Source organism: Schistocerca nitens, chromosome 1 (genome assembly GCF_023898315.1).
Source record: "Schistocerca nitens isolate TAMUIC-IGC-003100 chromosome 1, iqSchNite1.1, whole genome shotgun sequence".
In the NCBI taxonomy this organism is placed as follows: domain Eukaryota; kingdom Metazoa; phylum Arthropoda; class Insecta; order Orthoptera; family Acrididae; genus Schistocerca; species Schistocerca nitens.
The window spans coordinates 447719555-447743901 of NC_064614.1; positions in this window are offsets into that span (position 1 = coordinate 447719555).

A 24347-nucleotide genomic window follows, 5' to 3' on the forward strand; every position below is an offset into this window, starting at 1 on the left:
TGTGCGGCTGGTCCCGGCGGAGGTTCGAGTCCTCTCTCGGGCATGGGTGTGTGTGTTTGTCCTTAGGATAATTTAGGGTAAGTAGTGTTTAAGCTTAGGGACTGATGACCTTAGTAGTTAAGTACCACAAGATTTCACACACTTTTTTTTGTTACGGCACCGGATAGTAAAGGGGTAGAAATTAGAATATTTTATTGAAATTCATTCACATTGCCACAGAAAAACTCAAATCATAGTAGAGACAGAGGGGGAAGCAGGAAGCGCACCAGTACCCCGCAAGTGGGTCAGGTCGTCGACACATTACGACACTGTCTGCTGGAAGAAGATACGCATTCAGCAGAAAGCAGACTGCGAAAGAAAACAAAAGGAAGCGAGACAAGGATATTCGTACTCGAAACACATGATGGAAAAAATTCTGTCTCTTTCATAAGAGCACATAGCGAGGAACTGACATAGCAGTCAACAGCCTGTTAAGTGATTATAGCATAATAAAGATGATACATGCTGTCATTACCACCGAGTCTTGCTCGTAGCGTCAAGCTAGTTCCCATTAACTACTCCAGCTACTGTCATGAGTTGATCATAGGGATCGATGGCATTACAATAATAGCATTTCATGAATACGATATTGTAATGAATCTATGTTGTAGGTACTCCAGCACAGTCTACCAACAAGCCAAAGGTGTGCCCTACATGACTGGCTCCACCTGATGGACTTCGTGCTGCTCGCGGTCTACCATCTACTGATGGAAAAACTGTCTTCCGACAACTCCACACAAGACAGAGAGGAGGAAGCAGGAAGCGAGCCAGAATGTCGCAGGTGCGTCAGGACGAGGACACATTGCGACACTGTCTGCTGAATAAACATGTACATTCGGCAGAAAGGAGGCTGCGTCAGAAAACCTAATGAGGCGACACAAGCAAATTCGTCAACTCTGACTCGTTGGGAAAAATCCTCTTTCATAAGAGCACATACCAAGGAACTAACACAGCAGTTAACAGCCTGTTAAATGAATGTAGAAGAATAGTAAAGAGACATTCATTATGAATCGAGCCTTGTGTCATAGCCTAACCTTTAAATACTCCAGCTCTCCATCTCTCGTCATGAGTTGATCATTGGGATCGATGACATTCACAGCAGCAGCAGTCGATTCCATGATTACGGTACTGTGGTGAATCTATGTCCTAGATACTCCAACACAGTCTATGAACTAGCCAAAGATGTCCTCAAGATGATAGCATTAACTTGATCAACTTCATGCTGGTCGCCACCTACCATAATACCTGCCGACAACACCAAATCGCAGAGTGCTGCCAATACCGGACCTAACGAGGGAGCTTCTTGGGGTCCACGTTCCTGTTTAACATTCAGGCAGCTTCAGGTGCTGGCACCTGCTGAGGGTAGGGAACAGATCAATTGACGACACCAGGTACATTGTGGATGGCTCATCGAGAGTCATCGCAGAATCCGGAGTGGGACCGAGTACATTCGAGCACCTAGCGCGAGAAGCACTTCGCGCCGGGCAATGGCCGAGTCTGCTTTCCGCCGTGGCGCCAGGGTTCCTGACATCATCTCCTGGGCGTGCAACTGCTGAACTGACACGACGGACGTCAACTACACTGAAGAGCCAAGGGCAACGTGACGCGGCATGGACTCTACTAATGTCTGAAGTACTGCTGGAGCAAATTGGCACCAGGGCTGTCCATAAATCCGTAAGAGTACGACGGGGTGGAGATCTCTTCTGAACAGCACGTTGCAAGGCATCCCAGATTGCTCAATAATTTTCAAGTCTGGGGAGTTTGGTGGCCACGGGAAGTGTTTAAACTTAGAAGTGTGTTCCTGGAGTCACTCTGTAGCAATTCTGGACGTGTGTGGTGTCTCATTGTCCTGCTGGTGATGCGCAAGTCCATCGGAATGCGCCATGGATATGAATGGATGCAAGTGCTCAGACAGGATCCTTACGTACGTGTTACTTGTCAGAGTCGTATCTAGACGTATCAAGGGTCCCATATCACTCCAACTGCACAAGCCCCACGCCATCACAGACCCTCCACCAGCTTGAACAGTCCTCTGGTGACATGTAGGGTCCATGGACTCATGAGGTTGTCTCCATACCCGTACACGTCCATCCGCTCGATACAATCTGAAACGAGACTCGTCCGACTAGGCAACATGTTTCCAGTCATCAAGAGTCCAAAATTGGTGTTGACGGGTTCAGGCGAGGTGTAAAGCTTTGTGTCGTGCTCTCATCAAGGGTACAAAAGTGGGCCTTGGGCTCCGAAAACCAATATCGACGATGTTTCGTTGAATTTTCCACACGCGGACACTTGTCGATGGCGCAGGATCGAAATCTACAGCAATTTGCGGAAGGATTGCACTTGTGTCACGTTGAACGATTCTCTTCAGTCGTCGTTGGTCCTGTTCTTGCAGGGTCTTTTTCCGGCCGCAGCGATGTCGGAGAATTGATGTTTTACCGGGTTCCTGACATTCGTGGTGTAAGTAGGCTGTTTAGGTTTTTTATTGGTAACGCCACCTCTGTATAAAAATCACTGGCTGTGCTGTGTGCAGTCTGTGGCTGCTTTGCATTGTTGCAATACTCGCCATTGTAGTGTTAGGCAGCTGGCTGTGAACAGCGCGTAGCGTTGCGCAGTTGGAGGTGAGCCGCCAGCAGTGGTGGATGTGGGGAGAGAGATGGCGGAGTTTTGAAATTTGTCATGAACTGCTATATATATTATGACTATTAAGGTAAATACAATGTTTGTTCTCTATTAAAATCTTTCATTTGCTAACTATCCCTATCAGTAGTTAGTGCCTTCAGTAGTTTGAATCTTTTATTTAGCTGGCAGTAGTGGCGCTCGCTTTATTGCAGTAGCTCGAGTAACCAAGATTTTTGTGAGGTAAGTGATTTGTGAAACGTATAGGTTAATGTTAGTCAGGGCCATTCTTTTGTATGGATTTTTGAAAGTCAAATTGCGTTGCGCTAAAAAAATATTGTGTGTCAGGTTAAGCCCAGTCACGTGTATAATTGTTCAAAAGGGGACGTTTCAGTGGTACACTCGTGAAATGGTCAAAGGGAAAATCCCTATTTCAGCATTACCTCTGAGAAGCTGTGTCTCATTGCTCGCAGGCCGACTATAACACCACGTTCAAATTCACTTAAATCTTGATACCCTGCCATTGTAGCAGTAGTAAACGATCTAACAACTGCGCCAGACACTTGTAGTCTTTTATAGGCGTTACTGACAACAGCGCCGTATTCTGCCTGTTTATATTTCTCTGAATTTGAATACGCATGCCTATACCAGTATCTTTGGCGCTTCAATGTAGGATCCAACAAGCAGCTGAATCATCAATAACCTAGGCAGGTTTGGAAAAATAACGACTTGTTTATACTGTTATAATGTTTTACTGGGGTCGTTGATGCTTCACAGATTCCCAACGGCTATCCTGGTTTCATGCAGAGCTGTCGCTGTTCGGCCCTCTGTAAATCACTTATTATACAACGAGTCAGTTACACTGACTAGGCACAATCCTTTTTGGATAACAATTACTTTCCTGTAATTTCTGTTGTTTATACATCTAAGAAGATCACACAAATAGTGTCATAATCAATTTCGAATCGTTACCAGGTCATCGTCTGTTTAAAAAAGAAGGAAAAGGGGGATATAAGAGTACTAGGGAAGTAAATAACAAACAAACATATACACAACTATACATGGGGCAGAAACGTGGACGCTGAGACGAGAGGATGAAAAAAATGTTAGAAGCATTTGAGATGTGGATGTGGAGGAGAACGGAGAGAATAAGCTGGATGGAAAGAGTGATTAATGAAAGAGTATTGGAAAGAGTTGGTGAGAGAAGATGCCTGCTGAAGGTTGTAAGAGAAAGGAAAAAGAACTGGTTGGGACATTCATTGAGAAGGGAGTACTTGCTAGCAGATGCTTTGGAAGGATTGGTTTGTGGGAGAAGACAGAGGAAGAAGGAGATACAAGATGATAGACGACATAAAGGGAAGAGGAAATTATGCAGACCTGGACAGGATGGCAGAAGACCGGACAACCTAGGGAACTACCATGTGAAAACCTGCCTTTAGGCAGAACACTGATGATGATGATACATGGTCGAGTACTCGTAAGTTACTCACTGACTCATCATCTCAAAAGGCACGGAGAGGTGCTCACACTGTAAACATACCTGCGCTTCGGTTGTTGTAATTTAAGATAACAGTTAACTGCGTTACGGTATAAAGGTGCTATCTCTTAAAGCGTAAAAATTTGGTTGATAATGTTCACAATATGAAACAAGTTATAAGAGGAATCCTTCTGAAACTGAAAACTAGTAACAAATTAAGTAACTACTAGTATAGTTAAGCCAGATGTACTCTAGATACAGGATGGATGACGACCGCCTGTAGATACGATCGACGAGTGGCAGACTGGTAGATGGTGGCCATAAGTGTGTACTACGTGGCCAGAATGAGACACTTGTTAAATCAAACTACATTAGAAAGGCCTACGAGTGTGACTCATTACGGCTATGTAAAATATTCAAGTACGTATAGGCGTGTATAAAAATTAATTAACATAGTAATTTATTTCCCAACTGTTTTACTATATCCATTTTTCTCTCTTTGAAAAGGTTAGCAAGCTAGAAGCTGGGAGTGGTAAGGTGCCAGGCCACAAAGAAAAGATAAATTAACTTTATTTAAGGAGTTGCGCAAACTATTATTATGAACCTTTTTTGTTTACAGATGATCAGATGATATTCGACAAACTCCCATTAATGCAATCTTAGAACGCCAGTAATTAACATTTAGAATTTCAAATTTAAATAATATTAATTTGAGGATTCAAATTATGGTATTGCAAAGAGCTTCACATCACTCATGTGATTTTATTTAAAAATAAATTCAATAATGCACAGTACGAATTCAGATGCTTCTAGAAAACATTTTAGTTAACGAGAGTACCACAGTAATACATCGACCATCAACAAACATTTAGTAATCACACACACCTGCAGCCCGACAGATCACAACAAGCAATGAGTAAAGATAAAAACAATGTATAATATAGCTTATAGGTAGATCAGTGAAGTTTATTTAAACTCTCGTAAATAGGTAGCAGCTGTCTCATCAAAGGGCCAGAGATCAGGAACAATTAGCCAAATATAGAATTAGGTAAGCTGCAAATCTCAGCCAAGAGAGAATGAACAAATGTACATAAGTTGATTTTAAGTCGTGATAACTCTGCCGTGTTCTAAGAAGAATGTGTAAATAAAATTTAAACAATATGGCCACAGGGCTTAAAGTAAAACTGCATATAGTAGATCTGAACTTACATTAATACTGAATGAAAAATAAATTACATATAAGAAGCAGAAACAATATTTACTTGTTACCAAAGTGGCTTTAAACCCAATAGACAGTAGCTAGACAACCCACCCCGAATAATTGTGACATAAACAATCATTATTTTTAAGCAGATAATCTGATGATCACTTGGTAATAGCCATAATGTTAGCAACGTACCTAGCCAAGTTGGTACCTGTAAACTCTTTAAATAAAATCGGGTTAACTCAGATCCGAAAACGATATAACACACATAGTTTAGAGAAACATGCAATACGTGGATAGTTCCGAAAAATGTTCGTACTACACACTAAACTGCTTACCAGACAAGTACAACAAGCTCTGATGACTACGGCTCACTAATCCCACTGTATCCGTGAATTCCGTCTTCCACCAAATTCGAATGATGTGCTTGTCAATCACGTAAATTTGTAGAATCGCGATTCACATGCCCACCCAAAGTCAAACTTAGCTTTTTCAAGTGCTAATACCATCCACGCGCAGCAAAGCTGACAGTCCTTCTCCCTGGATCGTCATCCTGCAGTTACTGGTGGTAACTGCTGAGGGCGAGTTCATGCAGAGCGCTGTTAAGTCGGCACTTTGGAGAGTACACATGCCCCTTTGCGGCATGCAGAGGACAAGTTTGCTTAGATGCACAGACAAATAGATTATATCTCACTTTGGAGTTCATTTCGAAGCAGCACTCGGTTCAATTTCAACCCCCCTCCCCCCCTTAAAAGTAAAACCTGAGCGCCTTCACCTCCTTTTTGTAATTGAGCTCCGTTGGCCTCCCAATCAGTAGAAGGAACTCTAGCATTGAATTACGATTAACCCTATGGAGGTTATCGGTAGCCAGATTTTTAAATAGGAGACGAACCAGAGTGTGTATCTTTAGAATCTGAGATGGTCCAGCAAAATAGGTTGGCAGAAATTGTGTCTGCTCTGTTGCTCTGGGCCCAGATATTCTTTATGAAAAAATATCTCCAATCTTTAATAAAGTACGATACTTACGGTCGTTATGTCTCCAAGCCACCCACCTGTGTGCAAAACAGATATTATGGATGTCCTTGCTGCACTTTTTTAAAATAGTTTGGAGACAAATTTCCTCAGGAAGGAGGTCATTGATGGACCAAAAGTTGAATATCAGATAGTTAGTCGGGTTCTTTAACAAGCATTAATTTTGCAGCTGCGGTCTCATTTGCTCCATGCACAGTGGAACTGAAAAGAATCTTAACCCAAGTGGCAGATTTATCCCAGTATCTCTGAAATTGGCTATGATAAATAATCAACACTAATGTAAGGTGGCAATTAATTCGCTCAGCGGACATTGATTGATGCTAGTATGGGATGGTGGTGATATGCGATATGGCACTACCGAAAACAGAATTTGCTAAATTCTCTAGCAGTGAAAACAGACGCATTATCAATGACAAATGTCTTGGGAGGGCCAAAGTAAGAGAATATTTCATCAAGAGGCTGAATCGTCATATTGGTAGCCTTAACGCTACTTGGAACAAGCCAGGTGAAAGTATTTGTCACAAGAAAAATATACTTATGGCCACCCTTTGTGTGTGGAACGATTTGTTCATTGGCCTCTCGTCTTCACTAGAGTGCAACAAATCATGATGAGAATTGGGATTTGGCTTAACAGACTAACATTCAGACTACATAATTACATGAGTCTCTTCAAAAACTGTAACTGCGATATTAAAAACTTATATTTACATGTATGCAAAGAGTAAAGAGCACTCTTTATGTTCAAAAGCCATAAAACAAGAGCCCACTGAAGATCCTGCAACTGCAGTGAAACATGTTTGGCATAAAAAACAAAATTGTGTTTTGCTAAAGGCGGACCCCATCCAAAAACATACGTATTGTTAAAGCAAACACGGACAAAGGAGCTTCAACCCCAAGGTGATTACTCCTGACATTCCTTGACTAACTTCCAGACGTCTGAATTTTGAATTGGTCGAGTAAAATTCTCTTTAATATTCATTATGGTGTTAAAAGTATCCAAATGACGTCCACACAAGCAATAATAAAAGTACTTAAAGACAGATAGGATTCAAACTTTGGGAAACTGAACCTTTAACTTCATATCTTATTGGTACAATAATGTAGGATACATTTGTTAAGATGATTCCCAGGTTACTTGCTTCCGCCGGCCGCGGTGGTCTAGCGGTTCTAGGCGCTCAGCCAGGAACCGCGCGACTGCTACGGTCGCAGGTTCGAATCCTGCCTCGGGCGTGGATGTGTGTGATGTCCTTAGGTTAGTTAGGTTTAAGTAGTTCTAAGTTCTAGGGGGCTTATGACCACAGATGTTGAGTCCCATAGTGCTCAGAGCCATTTTTTTTACTTGCCTCCCACTAAAGAGCTGATCCTTGGAGCTGATGCTCAGCACCCCTTAGCACTGGATGCTGCTCTTGCTGTTCCTTCAAATTCCCAAAAGCTGACCGAATATCGGTTAGTGGAGCAGCACCACACTGACTGCATGTTCCTATCTGGTTTTCAGAATCCTTTACGTGTTTAACGACAAACCGGGAAGCTGAAATTCGAACTGCTCAGCGTGCTATCGTGCCAGCCTTATGGCGCCTAGCCAGTACCCAGCTTAGCGGCTGATTGGCTGTTTCTAATAAGAAATGTCTATGCTCCAAACAGAATTTAAATTTTTCCGGGCCAAATGAAACTTCTATAAGGAATGTTTAACCTCCGCCGATGAGAAATGCTTTGATACACACGCGTCAGGCCAACGATCCCTATCAAATTCGTGCAACAGGACTGCAGGCATCACTCTAGAGTATAAACTGACGCTGAAAATCTGGAATGGCTATCACGGGATCATTACTGAGAGCCTGCCTCAACACATCAAAAGCTGACTGCTGAATATCTGACCACTAAAATGGCGCTCCCTTAAGATGGAATTGGATTAATGGGACGATTAACAATGAACTTCCCCAAAAACCCAACAATTGCGATAAACCATGCAATTCCCTTCTTATCTTACATGCGTGGAAAACTATAAATGGCTTTGGTGCCATCATTATCAGTTTTAACCCCATTGGCTGCAACTAGATGACCCAGAGAAAAATATAGGCACTGGCTAATTTAAATTTTGTAGGTTTTACTGATAATCTTGTCCCCCTAAAACGGGACCAGATCTGCCTAAGATGCTGAAGGTGCTCACCAAACATCTTGCTGTAAACAACAACATCATCAAGGTTGGTTCGAACATCAATCAAAGACACCGGCTCCAAACCTAGCTTCTGATTAAGTGCTCAGCGGTACACAACAGGTCTATAATCAATGCCTTTAGTAACCAAAAAATTAGCAAAGCGTATAGCGAGATAGAAGTTACAATTATACGCAATGTGAAGCTTCAATTCGCCCAAAATGGAATCCTGCAGCGTAACTGAACTGCTACACCATTTGACAGTCTGAAGGGAACTCTGTTGAACTCAAACAGTTCCAATCCCGTGGAGGAAACAATTAGAGTCTTAGGTTCTTCAGCTAGAGGTATCTGGTGGTAGGCTTGATTCAGATCCAAAAGCATGAATTAGTGCTCCCTATAAACCAAAAGAACGTGGTGCGAACATCAATCAAAGACACCGGCTCCAAACCTAGCTTCTTATTAAGTGCTCAGCAGTACACAACAGGTCTCTAATCAATGCCTTTAGTAACCACAAAATTAGCAAAGCGTATAGCAAGATAGAAGTTGCAATTACGTCCTCCATGAGCGATTTATCAATAATCTGCCTTGACTCACGCATTTGTGACAATATCAAGCATTAAGTCAAGACATCCAGAAAGCCACGTAATAAACGTAATAGCTGTTGGGCGTCATCTTCCCCCAGACGTCGGACATCAAATTAAAATTCACTCTGATCGTTATTATTAACCCAAGGAAGTTGACCTTGACCACCTAACTGATAGTCCTTACCCAGGTGAAATTTCAAAGCAAATTTGTTTCCAGAGTAGTCTAAGACACAATCATTTTGTCTGTGAAATGACACCACAATAGTAAGTCAGTAGGCAAATACTCGGCAGCAATGATTCTAATATGTCATGAGAATCGAGGAATTTTTAAATTAACTTGTATCTACCCCAAGAAAAGTAATAACAGGCCATTAACAGTCCCAATAACCTGTTTATCCTCCGGTCTCATGACGGAAAATTTTCCGATCTTACTGCTCTTGAGGTAACACGCAATATTAAGCAAGGAAATATTGCTGCCGGCATCCAACAGTCCGCAGACTGATTCATGGTTAAGGGCAGTACAGATAGAGAAGGGTTGTGAGGACTTACTGATTACACATAACTGTTTGCACCCTTGCTTGACCACCTAGTTGCCCTTCCCTAACTCCATTACCGAAAAAGTCATTTTTTACTACCTTTCTCCCATCTGCCTTGACAATCCCAAGCAAATTGTCCCGTTTATCACACGTAAAACAGTTCACCGCAATCACGTTCACATTGGCAGCTCTCGTGAGATAAAGGGGAAGAGATTCTGGCCCAATTACTCTTGTGCTCAGTGATTCTCTTTTTGTTATCATCAAAACTAATGCTCCCTGTATGTTACGCAACTTGATCCAAGTCAATGAAACTACTGGGTTTATTAGCAATAACCGCACATGAAAACGGTCTTTCAGCCAAACCCCTTCAAGTATATTACCAACAACCTAATTTTTGGTGACCGCGGCACATAACGCTAACTGGCTCCATGTAACATACTCAGTATAATTCGCAAAGGTTCCTTGTCGACCTTGTACCTCAGCCTATCTGACGAACACTGGTTAACAGTCTGACCACGCAAACCACTCAAGGTACCACTTTTTCAGATAACCTGATTAATAATACTAGCCAACCAACCATTAGATGACGATTAAATGATCTGAAGAACTACGAGATCAAGAACATGAAGAGCATTAAACTGTTGTAATGTAAGTGACAAATACAGAAATTATACAATTTGATCACTAGTCTCCATTAACAGTTTAGCAGTCCCTTGCACATCAGCAATAACAGTGTTATGAAAAAATGCTTCTATATCACCATTCCATGAAATACACTTAGTCTCGCGGCCACAGTCACCCTTTATCTGGTCATCGGAAATTTCTTTCCACTACAATAGATTAGCGTGATACTGAAGTGTCCTAACAGTCTCTTGCAATTCTCAGTTCCTACGAGCTGCTTTACATCAGTATTAATTTTATGCTACTCCCGTAGCTGATTATTTATGTGGCTGAGATGAGCTTGCACACAAAATAACTGGGACCATTACGGATAGCTGTACTGAAGCAGGTCGATATTGTGTTGGACACCGATGAGAGACTCAAGACAAACAACGACTGCTTGACTTATCTCACCGACGACAGCATGGCTCAGCTGCAGCTGGCAGTTCAATGCACCATGGAAATACTGCGCTAATTCACTAACTCTGCCTCCAAGAGCCTGCTTTAACTGGTCGTTCTTCAGATTCCCAATCCTGACCACATCTCTTACATCCATAACCGAGAACAGAATCAACTTGGAACAAAACAGTTATAGCGTACACACCATGCAAAAGACATTACAATAATAAATTTTGCTTCTTATACATATTCTTGTGTGACAGCCCACTCATTCCCACAACCACACTCTGCTACCATTGAAATCGTTGGCAAATGGGAAGCTTGATGTGATAAGAAGCTGGGTCACAAAAACGTAATCTGTCGCCTGTTGTTACTGTGGTCTTCAGTCCTGAGACTGGTTTGATCCAGCTCTCCATGTTACTCTATCCTGTGCAGGCTGCTTCATCTCCCAGTACGTACTGCAGCCTACATCCTTCTGAATCTACTTAGTGTATTCATCTCTTGTTCTCTCTATAAGATTTTTACCCTCGACGCTGCCCTCCAATACTAAACTGCTGATCTCTTGATGCCTAAGAATATGTCCTACCAAGCGATCCCTTCTTCTAGTCAAGTTGTGCCACAAATTTCTCTTCTCCCCAATTCTATTCAATACCTCCTCATTAGTTATGTGATCTACCCATCTAATCTTCAGCATTCTTCTGTAGCACCACATTTCCAAAGTTTCTATTCCCTTCTTGTTCAAACTACTTATCGTCCATGTTTAACTTCCATACATGGCTACACTCCATACAAATACGAGGGGCGTTCAGAAAGTAAGCTCCGATCGGTCGCGAAATGGAAACGACTATGAAAATCCGATAAAGCTTTGCACAGATGTGTTGGGTAGTGTCTCTAGTATAACCCCAGTTAGCATCACGTCGCTCTTATCATTTCTGAGCTCGCAGTGAGTGCGTAAAGATGTCTAGAAAATAGTGTCTGCCGCCAAGTACGAGGGCCTGGTGAGAAATTTCGCCTGAAGCTATGCAGCTAACATTACATAACTGTCGTGCTGTTTCTTCTTCAAGACAATTCTCAGCCGCATTCTGCAGGGGCAATGAAGATGCTCCTGCATCGTTTTCAAATGGAAATGTGAGATTACCCACAATACAGTCCGCAATTGTCTCCCCCTGAGTTTCAACTCTGGTCACATGAACCGCTGTCTTTGAAGACAATATTTTGACACAGACAACGAGGTGTAGGCCAGCGTGGAGAATTGGCGGAAAGCACTGGCGGCTGCCTTCTATGATGAGGCTATTGAAAAGTTGGTACAACGCTATGACAAAAGTCTAAGTCAGAACGGCGACTACGTAGAGAAGTAGCTGAAAGGTGTGGCTAATTGTTACAAGTAAAACATTTCTGATGTTCACTGTGGTTTCAATTTGGCAATCAGTCGGAGCTTACTTTCTGAACAGGCCTCGTACTTTCAGAAACGACTTCCTGACACTTAAATCTATACGCGATGTTAACAAATTTCTATTCTTCAGAAACGCTTTCCTCGCCATTGCCAGTCTACATTTTATATCCTCTCTACTTGGACCATCATCAGTTATTTTGCTTCTCAAATAGCAAAACTCATTTACTACTTTAAGTGTCTCATTTCCTAATCTAATTCCCTCAGCATCACCCAACTTAATTCGTCTTCATTCCATTATCCTCGTTTTTATTTTGTTGATGTTCATCTCATATCCTCCTTTCAAAACACTGTCCATTCCGTTCAACTGCGCTTCCAAGTCCTTTGCTGTCTCTGACAGAATTACAATGTCATCGGTGAATCTTAAAGTTTTTATTTCTTCTTCATGGATTTTAATACCTACTCCGAATTTTTCTTTTGTTTCCTTTACTGCTTGCTCAATATACAGATCGAATAACATCGGGGAGAGGCTACAGCCCTGTCTCACTCCCTTCCCAACCACTGCTTCCCTTTCATGTCCCTCGACTCTTATAACTGCCATTTGGTTTCTGTACAAATTGTAAATAGCCATTCTCTCCCTGTATTTTAACCCTGACACCATCAAAATTTGAAAGAGAGTATTCCAGTCAACCTTGCCAAAAGCTTTCTCTATGTCTACAAATGATAGAAACATAGGTTTGCCTTTTCGTAATCTAGCTTCTAAGATAGGCCGTAGGGTCAGTATTGCCTCACGTGTTCCAATATTTCTACGGAATCCAAACTGATCTTCCCCGAGGTCGGCTTCTACCAGTTTTTCCATTCGTCTGTAAAGAATTCGCGTTAGTATTTTGCAGCCGTCACTTATTAAACTGGTAGATCGGTAAGTTTCACATCTGTCAACACCTGCTTTCCTTGGGATTGGAATTATTACATTCTTCTTGACGTCTGAGGGTATTTCCACCTGTCTCATACATTTTGCTCACCAGATGGTAGAGTTTTGTCAGGACTGGCTCACCCAAGGCTGTCAGTAGTTGTAATGGAATGTTGTTTACTCCCGGGGCCTGTCGCCTATAAACAATCAATTACGTTTGTTTAAGAAGTTGTACAAACTGTTATTATTAAATACTTTGTTTGTATGTGATATTTGACAAACTCAGACTAACGTATTCCATGTAAATCAGTAATAAACATTTAGAATTTCAAATTTGAGTAATATTAACCTCAAATTTAAAATTATAACATTTCGTACAGCCTGGGTCTTTCCCAAAATAATTTAATGAAGCGTAGTATGAATTTTTGTGCTACTAGAACAGACACAAAAATTCTCCAGTTAACAAAATTTCTAGAATAACACATCAAGCATCAGTAAATACTTAACTAACAGAGCTATTCACACATGTAAGTAAGTCAAATCAGAACACGCAAATATACAAACAATATATAACATAAACGTTAAGTTGGTCAGAAAGATTGTTTAAATGGCTCTGAGCATTATGGGACTTAACATCTGTGGTCATCAGTCCCCTAGAACTTAGAACTACTTAAACCTAACTAACCTAAGGACATCACACACGTCCATGCCCGAGGCAGGATTCGAACCTGCGACCGTAGCGGTCACGCGGTTCCAGACTGAAGCGCCAAGAACCGCACGGCCACACCGGCCGGCGATTGTTTAAACTCTCGTAAGTAGCTAGTGGTTGTCTCATTATAGAGCCTGACATCAAAGAACACTTAGCAGACATAGAATTATGTAGGCTGCAAATTTCAGCCGATGGAGAGTGTACAAATGTACGTAGATGTATTTTAGTTTTGATAACTCACACTAGTTCTGTAAAGGAATGTACAAATAAAATTTAAACAACACTCACACATAGTTTAAAGTAAAACTGCACATGATAAAATTGATCTTACATTAATCCTGAATCCAAAATAAATTGCAATTAACAAGAACGTGTAATGTTTATAAACCACCGACAGGGTTCAACTAGACAACCCATCCCGAATAACTGTGACATAAACATTCGTTCTTTTTACAACAGATTCAATTGATGACTTGGTGACAAGTCTAAATCCATTATGATATCAATTGTTGACCGGAGGCTGGAATATACACTGCTGGCCACCGTAAATGCAACACCAAGAAAGACAAGAGGTAGCACAACAATATTTATTTTGTAGATAACATGTTGACCAAGAATCAAATGATTACGTTTACAGACGTCCGTGACATGTGGTTCCTGCCAGAATCAGTAGCCAGAGTAGCCGCCATTGTTGGAGATCACCGCTGCCACACGTCTCGGCATTGAGTCAAAGAGACGTTGGATGTGTTCCTGGGGTACAGTAGCCCAAGCAGCTTCCACACGTTGCCAAAGATCATCTGGTGTGGCAGCTGGGGATGTAATCTGGGTCACTCGTTAAGCAACCATGGACCATATGTTTTCTATCGGCGAAAGATCCGGAGAGCGAGCCGGCCAGGGAAGCAATTCAATCTGGTTATTGACGAAGAACCTTTGGACAATGCGTGCCACGTGTGGTCGCGCATTGTCCTGTTGAAATATGGCTGTGGCCGAGCCCTGAAGGTAAGGAAGGACAACTGGCTCCAGCACCTCGGATATGTAGCGCCGGCTATTTAAAGTACCGGCAATGCGTACTAGAGGCGTGCGAGAGTAATATCCAATGCCGCCCCATACCATAATACCCGGTGCAAGACCAGTGTGGCGGTGCATAATGCAGCTGTCCGGCATCCTCTCTCCACGGTGTCTCCACACTCGAATCCGACCATCGTGGTGCTGCAGACAGAAGCGTGCCTCGTCAGTAAAGACAACGTCATTCCATTCTGCCGTCCACATCCGTCTGTCATCACACCATTGGCGACGGAGACGTCTGTGGTTCTGCGTCAATGGTAGACGAAGCAATGGACGTCTTGCGGACAGACCACTCTGCTGTAAACGGCGTCGTATGGTACGCGCAGACACTGGATGATGCGTTACAGACGCAATGTGCTGTGCTATGGTTCGGGATGTCACTGAGCGATCCGTCACTGCCATGCGCACAATTTGCCTATCAGCACGTGCAATGGTGCACCGAGGTGAATGCGATCGACCACGTCGGTCCGTCGTACCCTCCTGCATCCAACGGTCACATATCCGCATTACAGTTGTTTGGTTTCGTCCAACACGACTAGAGATTTCTCTGTATGATAATCCACAATCTCGGTAAGCCACTATCCTTCCTCTGTCGAACTCGGATACTTGATCAAAAGATGTTCGCTGTTGTCTACGAGGCATAACTGATCGTCTTGTGAAACAACCACATGGTAAACACACGTGCCGAACGTACACTTGTCGAAATCGCCAAGCCTTAAATGGCGCTATGAGGTGGCGCCACAGGCGCGCGTGATGTGCGTCAGCGCTGAAATTCTAATCAGTTGCATATCTCATCGCTGCAAACCCATGGTGTAAATTTCACTTGATTCGGATGCTTCCTTCGGGGTGTTGCATTTACGGTTGCCAGCAGTGTATAATACACTGAAGGAAAGAGTTACAACACCAAGAAGGAGTTGTGCGACATAAAGTTCATAGACCTGTTTCTGTATCTGAAGGATGAAGTCTGTTCCAATTTCATGCTAGTCGCGTAGTCCTCTAAGAGGATGCAAACCAGGTTTGCTTTTAAAAATACGCTGTTACGGTCGTGAGCCTTAGTTACCTTTGAGATTGGACGTGATGAGTTGATGTTAGCCAGGATGGCCTTTATGGCGAGAAAGAGGCCTTTATCAACACCTCACTGAGTTTGCACGATGTAATAGGGATACGTGAAGGTGGATGTTCCTATTGCGGTACCACACTAAGACTTGGCAAGAATGTAGCCACTGTGCATGACTGCTGGCAGCGGTGGTCTCGGAAATGTATGGTTGCAAGAAGACCAACCTCCAGACAGCCACGTGGCACTACCGAGAGGGAGGACCAGCGTATAGCTCTAGCGAATCGCACTGCATATGCAGCAGTTGGCAACATAGTGACACGACGAACTGTTACAAAGCGGTTACTTGATTAAAGCCTACAGTGATTGATCGAACCCCAAAGGATATGAGCAACAATAACCAAAACTGTTAAAAGCAGAGTATAAACTTACACAATTACACGCAATGTAAATAAAGGCAGAGACTCAAATAAAATTACACTGTACGCCGTATCAATACACAGGAAGCTGAGCTTTAGTTAATGGAGCAACGGTCCTGCTGTATTACACACTACCAAGTAATTAGAATTACGACGACGCCCGACACACGTTGAATAATATACTACTTCACATGTATACGCATCCGCAAGGCAAACACAATACCGTTAGAGAAACCGGTCGTAGAACTCGAACCTACACTATTGGCCATTAACATTTTTACACCACTAAGATGACGTGCTACAGCGCGAAATTTAACCGACAGGAAGAAGATACTGTGATATGCAAATGATTAGCATTTCAGAGCATTCACACAAGGCTGGCGCCGGTGGAGACACCCACAACGTGCTGACATAAAGAAAGTTTCCAACCGATTTCTCATACACAAACAGCAGTTGACCGGCGTTGCCTGGTGAAACGTTGTTGTGGTGCCTCGTGTAAGGAGGAGAAAAACGTTTCCGACTTTGATAAAGGTCGGATTGTAGCCTATCGCGATTGCGGTTTATCGTATCGCGACATTGCTGCTCGCGTTGGTCGATATCCAATAACTGTTAGCAGAATATGCAATCGATGAGTTCAGGAGGGTAATACGGAACGCCGTGCTGGATCGCAAGGGCCTCGTATCACTAGCAGTCGAGATGCCGGGCATTTTATCCTGATGGCTGTAACGGATCGTGCAGCCACGTCTCGATCCCTGAGTCAACAGATGGGGACGTTTGCAAGACAACAACCATCTGCACGAACAGTTCGACGACGTTTGCGGCGCCATGGACTATCAGCTCGGATACCATGGGTGCTGTTACCCTTGACGCTGCATCACGGAGAGGAGCGCCTGCGATGGTGTACTCAACGACGAAACTGGGTGCACGAATAGCAAAACGTCATTGTTTCGAATGAATCCAGGTTCTGTTTACAGCATCATGATGGTCGTATCAGTGTTTGGCGACATCGCTCGCGGTGAACGCACATTGCCCGCATCTCGTGGTCGTGCGGTAGCGTTCTCGCTTCCCACGCCCGGGTTCCCGGGTTCGATTCCCGGCGGGGTCAGGGATTTTCTCTGCCTCGTGATGGCTGGGTGTTGTGTGCCGTCCTTAGGTTAGTTAGGTTTAAGTAGTTCTAAGGTCTAGGGGACTTATGACCACAGCAGTTGAGTCCCATAGTGCTCAGAGCCATTTGAACCATTTTTTTTAACGCACATTGGAAGCGTCTATTCGTCATCGCCATACTGGCGTATCACCCAGCGTGATGGTAGTGGGTGCCATTGGTTACACGTCTCGGTCACCCCTTGTTCGCATTGACGGCACTTTGAACAGTGGACGTCACATTTCAGATGTGTTACGACCCGTGGCTCTACTCTTCATTAGATCCCTGCGAAACCCTACATTTCGTCAGGATAATGCACGACCGCATGTTGCAGGTCCTGTACGGCCTTTTCTGGATACAGAAAATGTTCGACTGCTGCCCTGAAAAGCACATTCTCCAGATCTCTCACCAACTGAAAACGTCTGGTCAATGGTTGCCGAGCAACTGTCTCGTCACAATACGCCAGTCACTACTCTTGATGAACTGTGGTATCCTGTTGAAGCTGCATGGTCAGCTGTACCTGTACACGCCATCCAAGCTCTGTTTGACTCCATGCCCAGGCGTATCAAGGCCGTTTTGTGGCCAGAGGTGGTTTTTCTGGGTACCGATTTCTCAGGATCTATGCACCCAAATTGCGTGCAAATGTAATCAAACGTCAGTTCTAGTATAATATATTTGTCCAATGAATACCCGTTGATCATCTGCATTTCTTCTTGGAGTAGCAATGTTAATGGCCAGTAGTGTAAAATCAGGTATGATCGATACGTCACATAGCCATTTGACAAAAGTGCAAATCAGCATAGTCAAGCTCACACAGAGCGATTTTGTATACACACCATATAGTACTACCATCTGCTTCCCGTAAATACGATACCTGCCGTGGAACAGGTAAATTACAACATGTGCTGGAGCCTGGAGAGAGGTGCTTGTAAGGCAGATTCACAGGCAGCTCAAAGATTGGATCCAACTCTAGTGCACATACTCTAGTAAGCGCACACGACAGACTGCTTTACTAAAACCGCACCAGACGCGTCTCCCACGTTGGCTCCGGACGGCAGTGGTGTAGCGGCTCTCCCCCTGCCAGCGGCCTCGCGCTGTAGCACTGGCGCCCAGGCAGCTCGAGCTGCGCGGCGTCTCAAATTGCCACGGACGTGTGACGTCTCATCACGGTACAGATATAACTGTCTTAATTTTAGCAAGCTTCCTCTCGTTTGACGTCAACTGTTGCGTACAGGTATGAACCCAGGTACAAGTGCTTACGCTCAATCATCAGGTTATACTCACCAACGTCACGAAACTTTGCAAAATGGAACGACGTTATGAAATAAGGAAACGTAGTTCTGCTTTGAACAAACACAGATCTTGTTTTCGTAACAAAACATGTTTCGAAGTAGTATCTTCATTTGCAGTTGGTTTATTTACTCTCCGTTAAATAACATTTTAAGAATATAATACTGAACAGGTTTTGAGATTATAGTATTTACATTAATAAAAATACGGACAGAAATAAATTCTAAGCCAAAAACAAAAAGGACTCAAACACGAAAGAATCATCTGAACAGTATGGAGATTGGTGGTTGTGACGTATATGTACAGACAAACTAATGATTACAGTTTCAGAAAAATTGCATGATTTATTCACGAGAAAGAGGTTCACAAATTGAGCAGGTCAGTAACACATTGATCAGCCCCTGGTTCTTATGCAAGCAGCTATTCACCTTGGCATTGATTGACAGAGCTGTTAAGACCTGCGCGGTTACCCCCTAGCAAGTGGTTCAAAAGTTTTGATCTGCCAGACATACCACATAAGCTTGTACCTCCATTGGATGGTCCTAATTCTCTTTAGTTAAGGTACTGTGCTACGAAGTGCGTCTTGTACCACATACTGAGGTTACGGTGCAAGACAATTCATATAATCCCTAAATGTATCAACTTTTAAAGGAAACAATGTGCGCAACGCGTAACTATCCTTGCACATCAAACCAACGCATACGGGGGGGGGGGGGGGGGAATTGGTTGGTTCAAATGGCTCTGAGCACTATGGGACTCAACTGCTGAGGTCATTAGTCCCCTAGAACTTAGAACTAGTTAAACCTAACTAACCTAAGGACATCACACACATCCATGCCCGAGGCAGGATTCGAACCTGCGACCGTAGCGGTCTCGCGGTTCCAGACTGCAGCGCCAGAACCGCGCGGCCACTTCGGCCGGCGGGGAATTGGTAATCGCGTGCTATAAGCATGCCTCAGTTAGAGATATAATTACTGTCTGAAAGCCGGCAGCGGTGGCCGAGCGGTTCTAGGCGCTTCAGTCTGGAACCGCGTGACTGCTACGGTCACAGGTTCGAATCCTGCCTCGGGCATGGATGTGTGTGATGTACTTCGTTAGCTAGGTTTCAGTAGTTTTAAGTTCTAGGGGACTGATGACCTCAGATGTTAAGTACCATAGTGCTCAGAGCCATTTGAACCATTTTGAACTGTCTGAGCTTGATAAGAATACTATATATGACAATTACTATCACTGAACATCTTTTATGGGGGCAGCAACTATCTTACATTGCTTATTGTTGGTTATAGAGTGGACTTGGTTAGGAAGGGGGCATCATTATCGGTTACAACTTCATAATTTTGACTGTGATAGGTTTCACATTCATTCTCTAAACGAAGCTCTCGCTCATTTGATTCACCACACATTTCACTCTACACACAAATATAAATGAACTATGCAAATGGTCTCTTACATTACTGTGGGCCACACTATGCAGAAGTTGGTGGGATCAACATTCTGATTTCTCTCTCTCTCTCTCTCTCTCTCTCTCTCTCTCTCTCTCTAACCAACCCGATAACTTCATTTAAAACAGGACACGCGCACACACACACACACATAAATTTACTCACAGCGTCGATATTTTACTGGCTATGCAAAGTGCAAATGCGAGAGACCAGACAGGCTACGCAATGGGCTGCAAGTTGAGAGTTCCATAAGCAGAATGAAAGACGGGATCAAGAGAATTAGTTAGTAAACCGGTTTCTACAGCAATTGTCGTGATCTGTGCCGTTGCGGCTCAGCCGATTCCAGGACAAGTTGGCAGAAGCGAACAAAGAGGCTTCTCTCATCGGAAATAATGCGGCAAAAGCTCTGGTTTTAACATGACAGGGATGGCTGAAGGCCGTGGTCATCCGAAATGATTAAGTACTATTTATACAAACAAAGCATAAACTGAACACGTGGTCAAACTGTCCAGTATCGTAAACGTGGGGGGCTCTGACACAAAACCTTCACAAAGTTTCCAAAAACTACGAGAGTCGACAGAATGGTTACTCTAAGAATTGTAGTAATGAGTTCTCCCCCGAGTAGTTAAGTGCAGTGCCCATGTCTCTATAACCCAGCAGCCATCCTCACATGCCACGTGATGTGGACAAAAGCCGTCAAAGTTCGCACAAACAAAACCACCTGGAAATTTACAAAACTTGCAGAAAATGCGCCCCTCTCATATTAGACAGCTAACGGAAAGCAGGCTGTCCAGAGCAGCGAGAGCTCAGTCTTGTAACCTACTCCGACCGAAAGGCGAGAGGCGACCCTCAAGAGCACCCGTACAAGCCGAACACAGAACATTCCCGCCCCAACGACAGTGGCCGGGGTTAAACGTGCCAATCAGCAACTCGAAAACCGTCGGAAAATTCCACTCTAATGGCGAAGCACTACTATTCCACCAATGGACATACTTGGCGCCAATTCCAGCGCCGATTTTGCTACGTCACGGAGCTATCTCCCCTGAGCAAGCCAATCACAGTTTGCAGAAAACGCGGGAATTTGCCCGCCAAGACTGCCTGGGAACACAACTCATTCCCACGCCTTGCTGGTAGCCCGCCAGAAAGTGTTTTCACTAAGTATCTGCAAAGTAACGGACTCTCTAGCCCAGCCGCTCCGTCAGTGCCCTGCGGGCGTGTAGCCCCCGCTCTTATGACAATGTTGGCGTCTGGAAAGCATCCACTCGACTCCTTCACACCCATCGGCTTAACCCTTTCAAGGTCAGCAGAACCTACCTGTCACCAGACCACCCGAGTGACGAGAGACGCTGAGGGGGAAGTCCGCGTATGAAAGAATAGCAACTTTTCACCGCATGCAATTACAGAGGAAAATCGAATTACTCAGAGTAAGACAGAAATATGAGAGGGGGCTCATGCCACCTCTTAAACATGCCAACGTGGAAAAGCGCACCAACATGCACCCTGATACCCATTACAAATAAAATACCATAAAATATTAATTTCTCCCAACAAAATTTGTACCACGAATTGAAATCATTTACATTATAACAAAGAACAATCATATTGCTATCTGCTGTTCGTCTTAACGCCCCAAGAGCTACTTACTCATACTAGTCCAAAGCTGTTATGACTATGACCTAGAAAAGCGGTCAGCCTACCAAAATTAGAACAATTATTGCCTCATCCAGTACTTCTACACCTAGACTGAAACTGCTACGCCCAGAAACGTATCAAGTAGAATGTCGCAGTTTTACCACATCTTCCCACACCACAGCTGCAGCGTCTCCGCAGTTTGTCCTCTCTCCAGCGCGCTCCAGCCAAGTATCACCCTAGAGGGCTCCTCCCCGGACCAAACCTCACTTGTTCTAATCTCTCGCTGTCATTGGCTGAGGGTCGACCGTTGCCTTCTCTACTCTAACTAAACTGATCTGTCTCAAGTATCGCAAGCCATTCCTGCTTTGGGCCGTGCTAGTTTCAACATTGAGAAGCCTACTGCACTACTACCTATCTTTGGAGCTACATACGCCCTGCTAGTTCTTATTACGTTTACACATCATTACTCACACACACATTCTAGGAGGGACATGAAAAGGATCATGAAGTGTGACCCAACACGACGTTTCTTTCTAATAGTTGGGATACACAAACAAAGAAATAAAAAATAAAGACTGATGTAACGTTAGTAGTAACTTTTAGTTAAATAAATAATTCATTATCTATCCGCAACTATCGTTCATGTTGTCACAAGTGAGTTTCGTGAATGAACCGTACACCTAGCACTGCTTCAGAGCTGTTGGTTGTCCTCCTATGGGATATCGTGCCAAATTTTGCCAAATTGGCGCGTTAAATCGTCAAAATTCTGAAATGTTTGAAGGGCCCTGCTCATAATATTCCAAACGTCCTCAATAGGGTAAAGATTAGGTGACGTTGCCGGCCAAATTAGGGTTTAGCAAGAACGAAGAATGGCAGCAGAAACTCTCGCCGAGTGCGGGCGGGCAGTGTCTTGCTGAAATGTAATGGCAGGAGGGCTTGCCATGAAGAGCAACCAAACTGGGCGCAGAATATCGTCGACGTACCGCTATGCTGTAAGGGCGCCGCGGGTGACAACCGAAGGGCTGTCCTACGAAATGAAGTGGACCCCAGCTGTGTGGGAGGTGACAGTCAGCTTGGTACCCCACTGCTGTCCGGGACACCTCCAGACACGTCTTTGCTGCTCATCGGGGCTCAGTTCGAAGCAGGATTCATCACTGAAGACAATTCTAGTACAGTCAATGAGATTCCACACCGAACATGCCCGACACATTTTCAAACGGTCTTCTTGGTGTGTAGAGGTCAATGGTAGTTGGCACAACAGGCGCTGTAAGATCAGCCCTCTCTCTGTCAGTCGGCTATTAATGGTCTTTGTGGTCACTGAAACACCAATAGGACTTTGAATGAATGATAATGATGAATCCGGGCCTCTCAGTGCCTCTCTGTCGCTTGCTCGATCCTCACGTTCTGTCGTCTCTCTAGGTCGAACGCTGCCTTCTTGACAATGTGTTCGGCCATGGTTATCTACTGCTGCCAACATCGGCGAGTGGTGGCAATGCTCCTTTTCAAATCTACGATTGGCCAATTACTCCAACTGGCTTCTTTGAACCCAACCACACGTTCTCTCTCAAAAATTGACACATGCGTATATTGTTCACGTGCCTGTCGCAAGGCATAGTAACTGCACAACTGAATCCGCGGAAAGAAATTCGAAAAGACTTTATGTCCTGGAATCGGCATGTCTCCTGTCTACAGTCCTTGCTACCTGTGCGTGTAGCTGCGCTGCAACGTCACAAATTCATCCATCGGCCGCCGACGTTTGCAATTTTGCATTCTCTGTCGATAGGTTACATGTATACCAGGTGATCAAAAAGTCAGTATACATTTGAAAACTGAATAAATCACGGAATAATGTAGATAGAGAGGTGCAAATTGACACACATGCTTGGAATGACATAAGGTTTTATTAGAATCAAAAAAATACAAAAGTTCAAAAAATGTCCGACAGATGGCGCTTCATCTGATCAGAATAGCAATAATTAGCAAAACAAAGTAAGACAAAGCAAAGATGATGTTCTTTACAAGAAATGCTCAATATGTCCACCATCATTCCTCAACAATAGCTGTAGTCGAGGAATAATGTTGTGAACAGCACTGTAAAACATGTCCGGAGTTATGGTGAGGCGATGGCGTCGGATGATGTCTTTCAGCATCCCTAGAGATGTCGGTCGATCACGGTACACTTGCGGCTTCAGGTAACCCCAAAGCCACTAATCGCACGGACTGAGGTCTGGGGACCTGGGATGCCAAGCATGACGAAAGTGGCGGCTGAGTACACGATCATCACCAAACGACGCGCGCAAGAGATCTATCACGCGTCTAGCAATATGGGGTGGTTCTAATAAAACACCATCTTATTCCAAGCATCTATGTCAGTTTTTACCTCTCTATCTACATTATTCCGTGGTTTATTAAGTTTTCAAATTTATACTGACTTTTTGATCACCCGGTAAATATCAATTTGTGACCAATTTAAATAACTACATGATGCGTCTATTTCTTGTGTTGAAGTGTATTAATGGGAAAAATAAATATCTTAGTATTACTTACTGGTATTAACATGGCTATGTGATACCTGCGGCTCAGCTATAATTGTTGC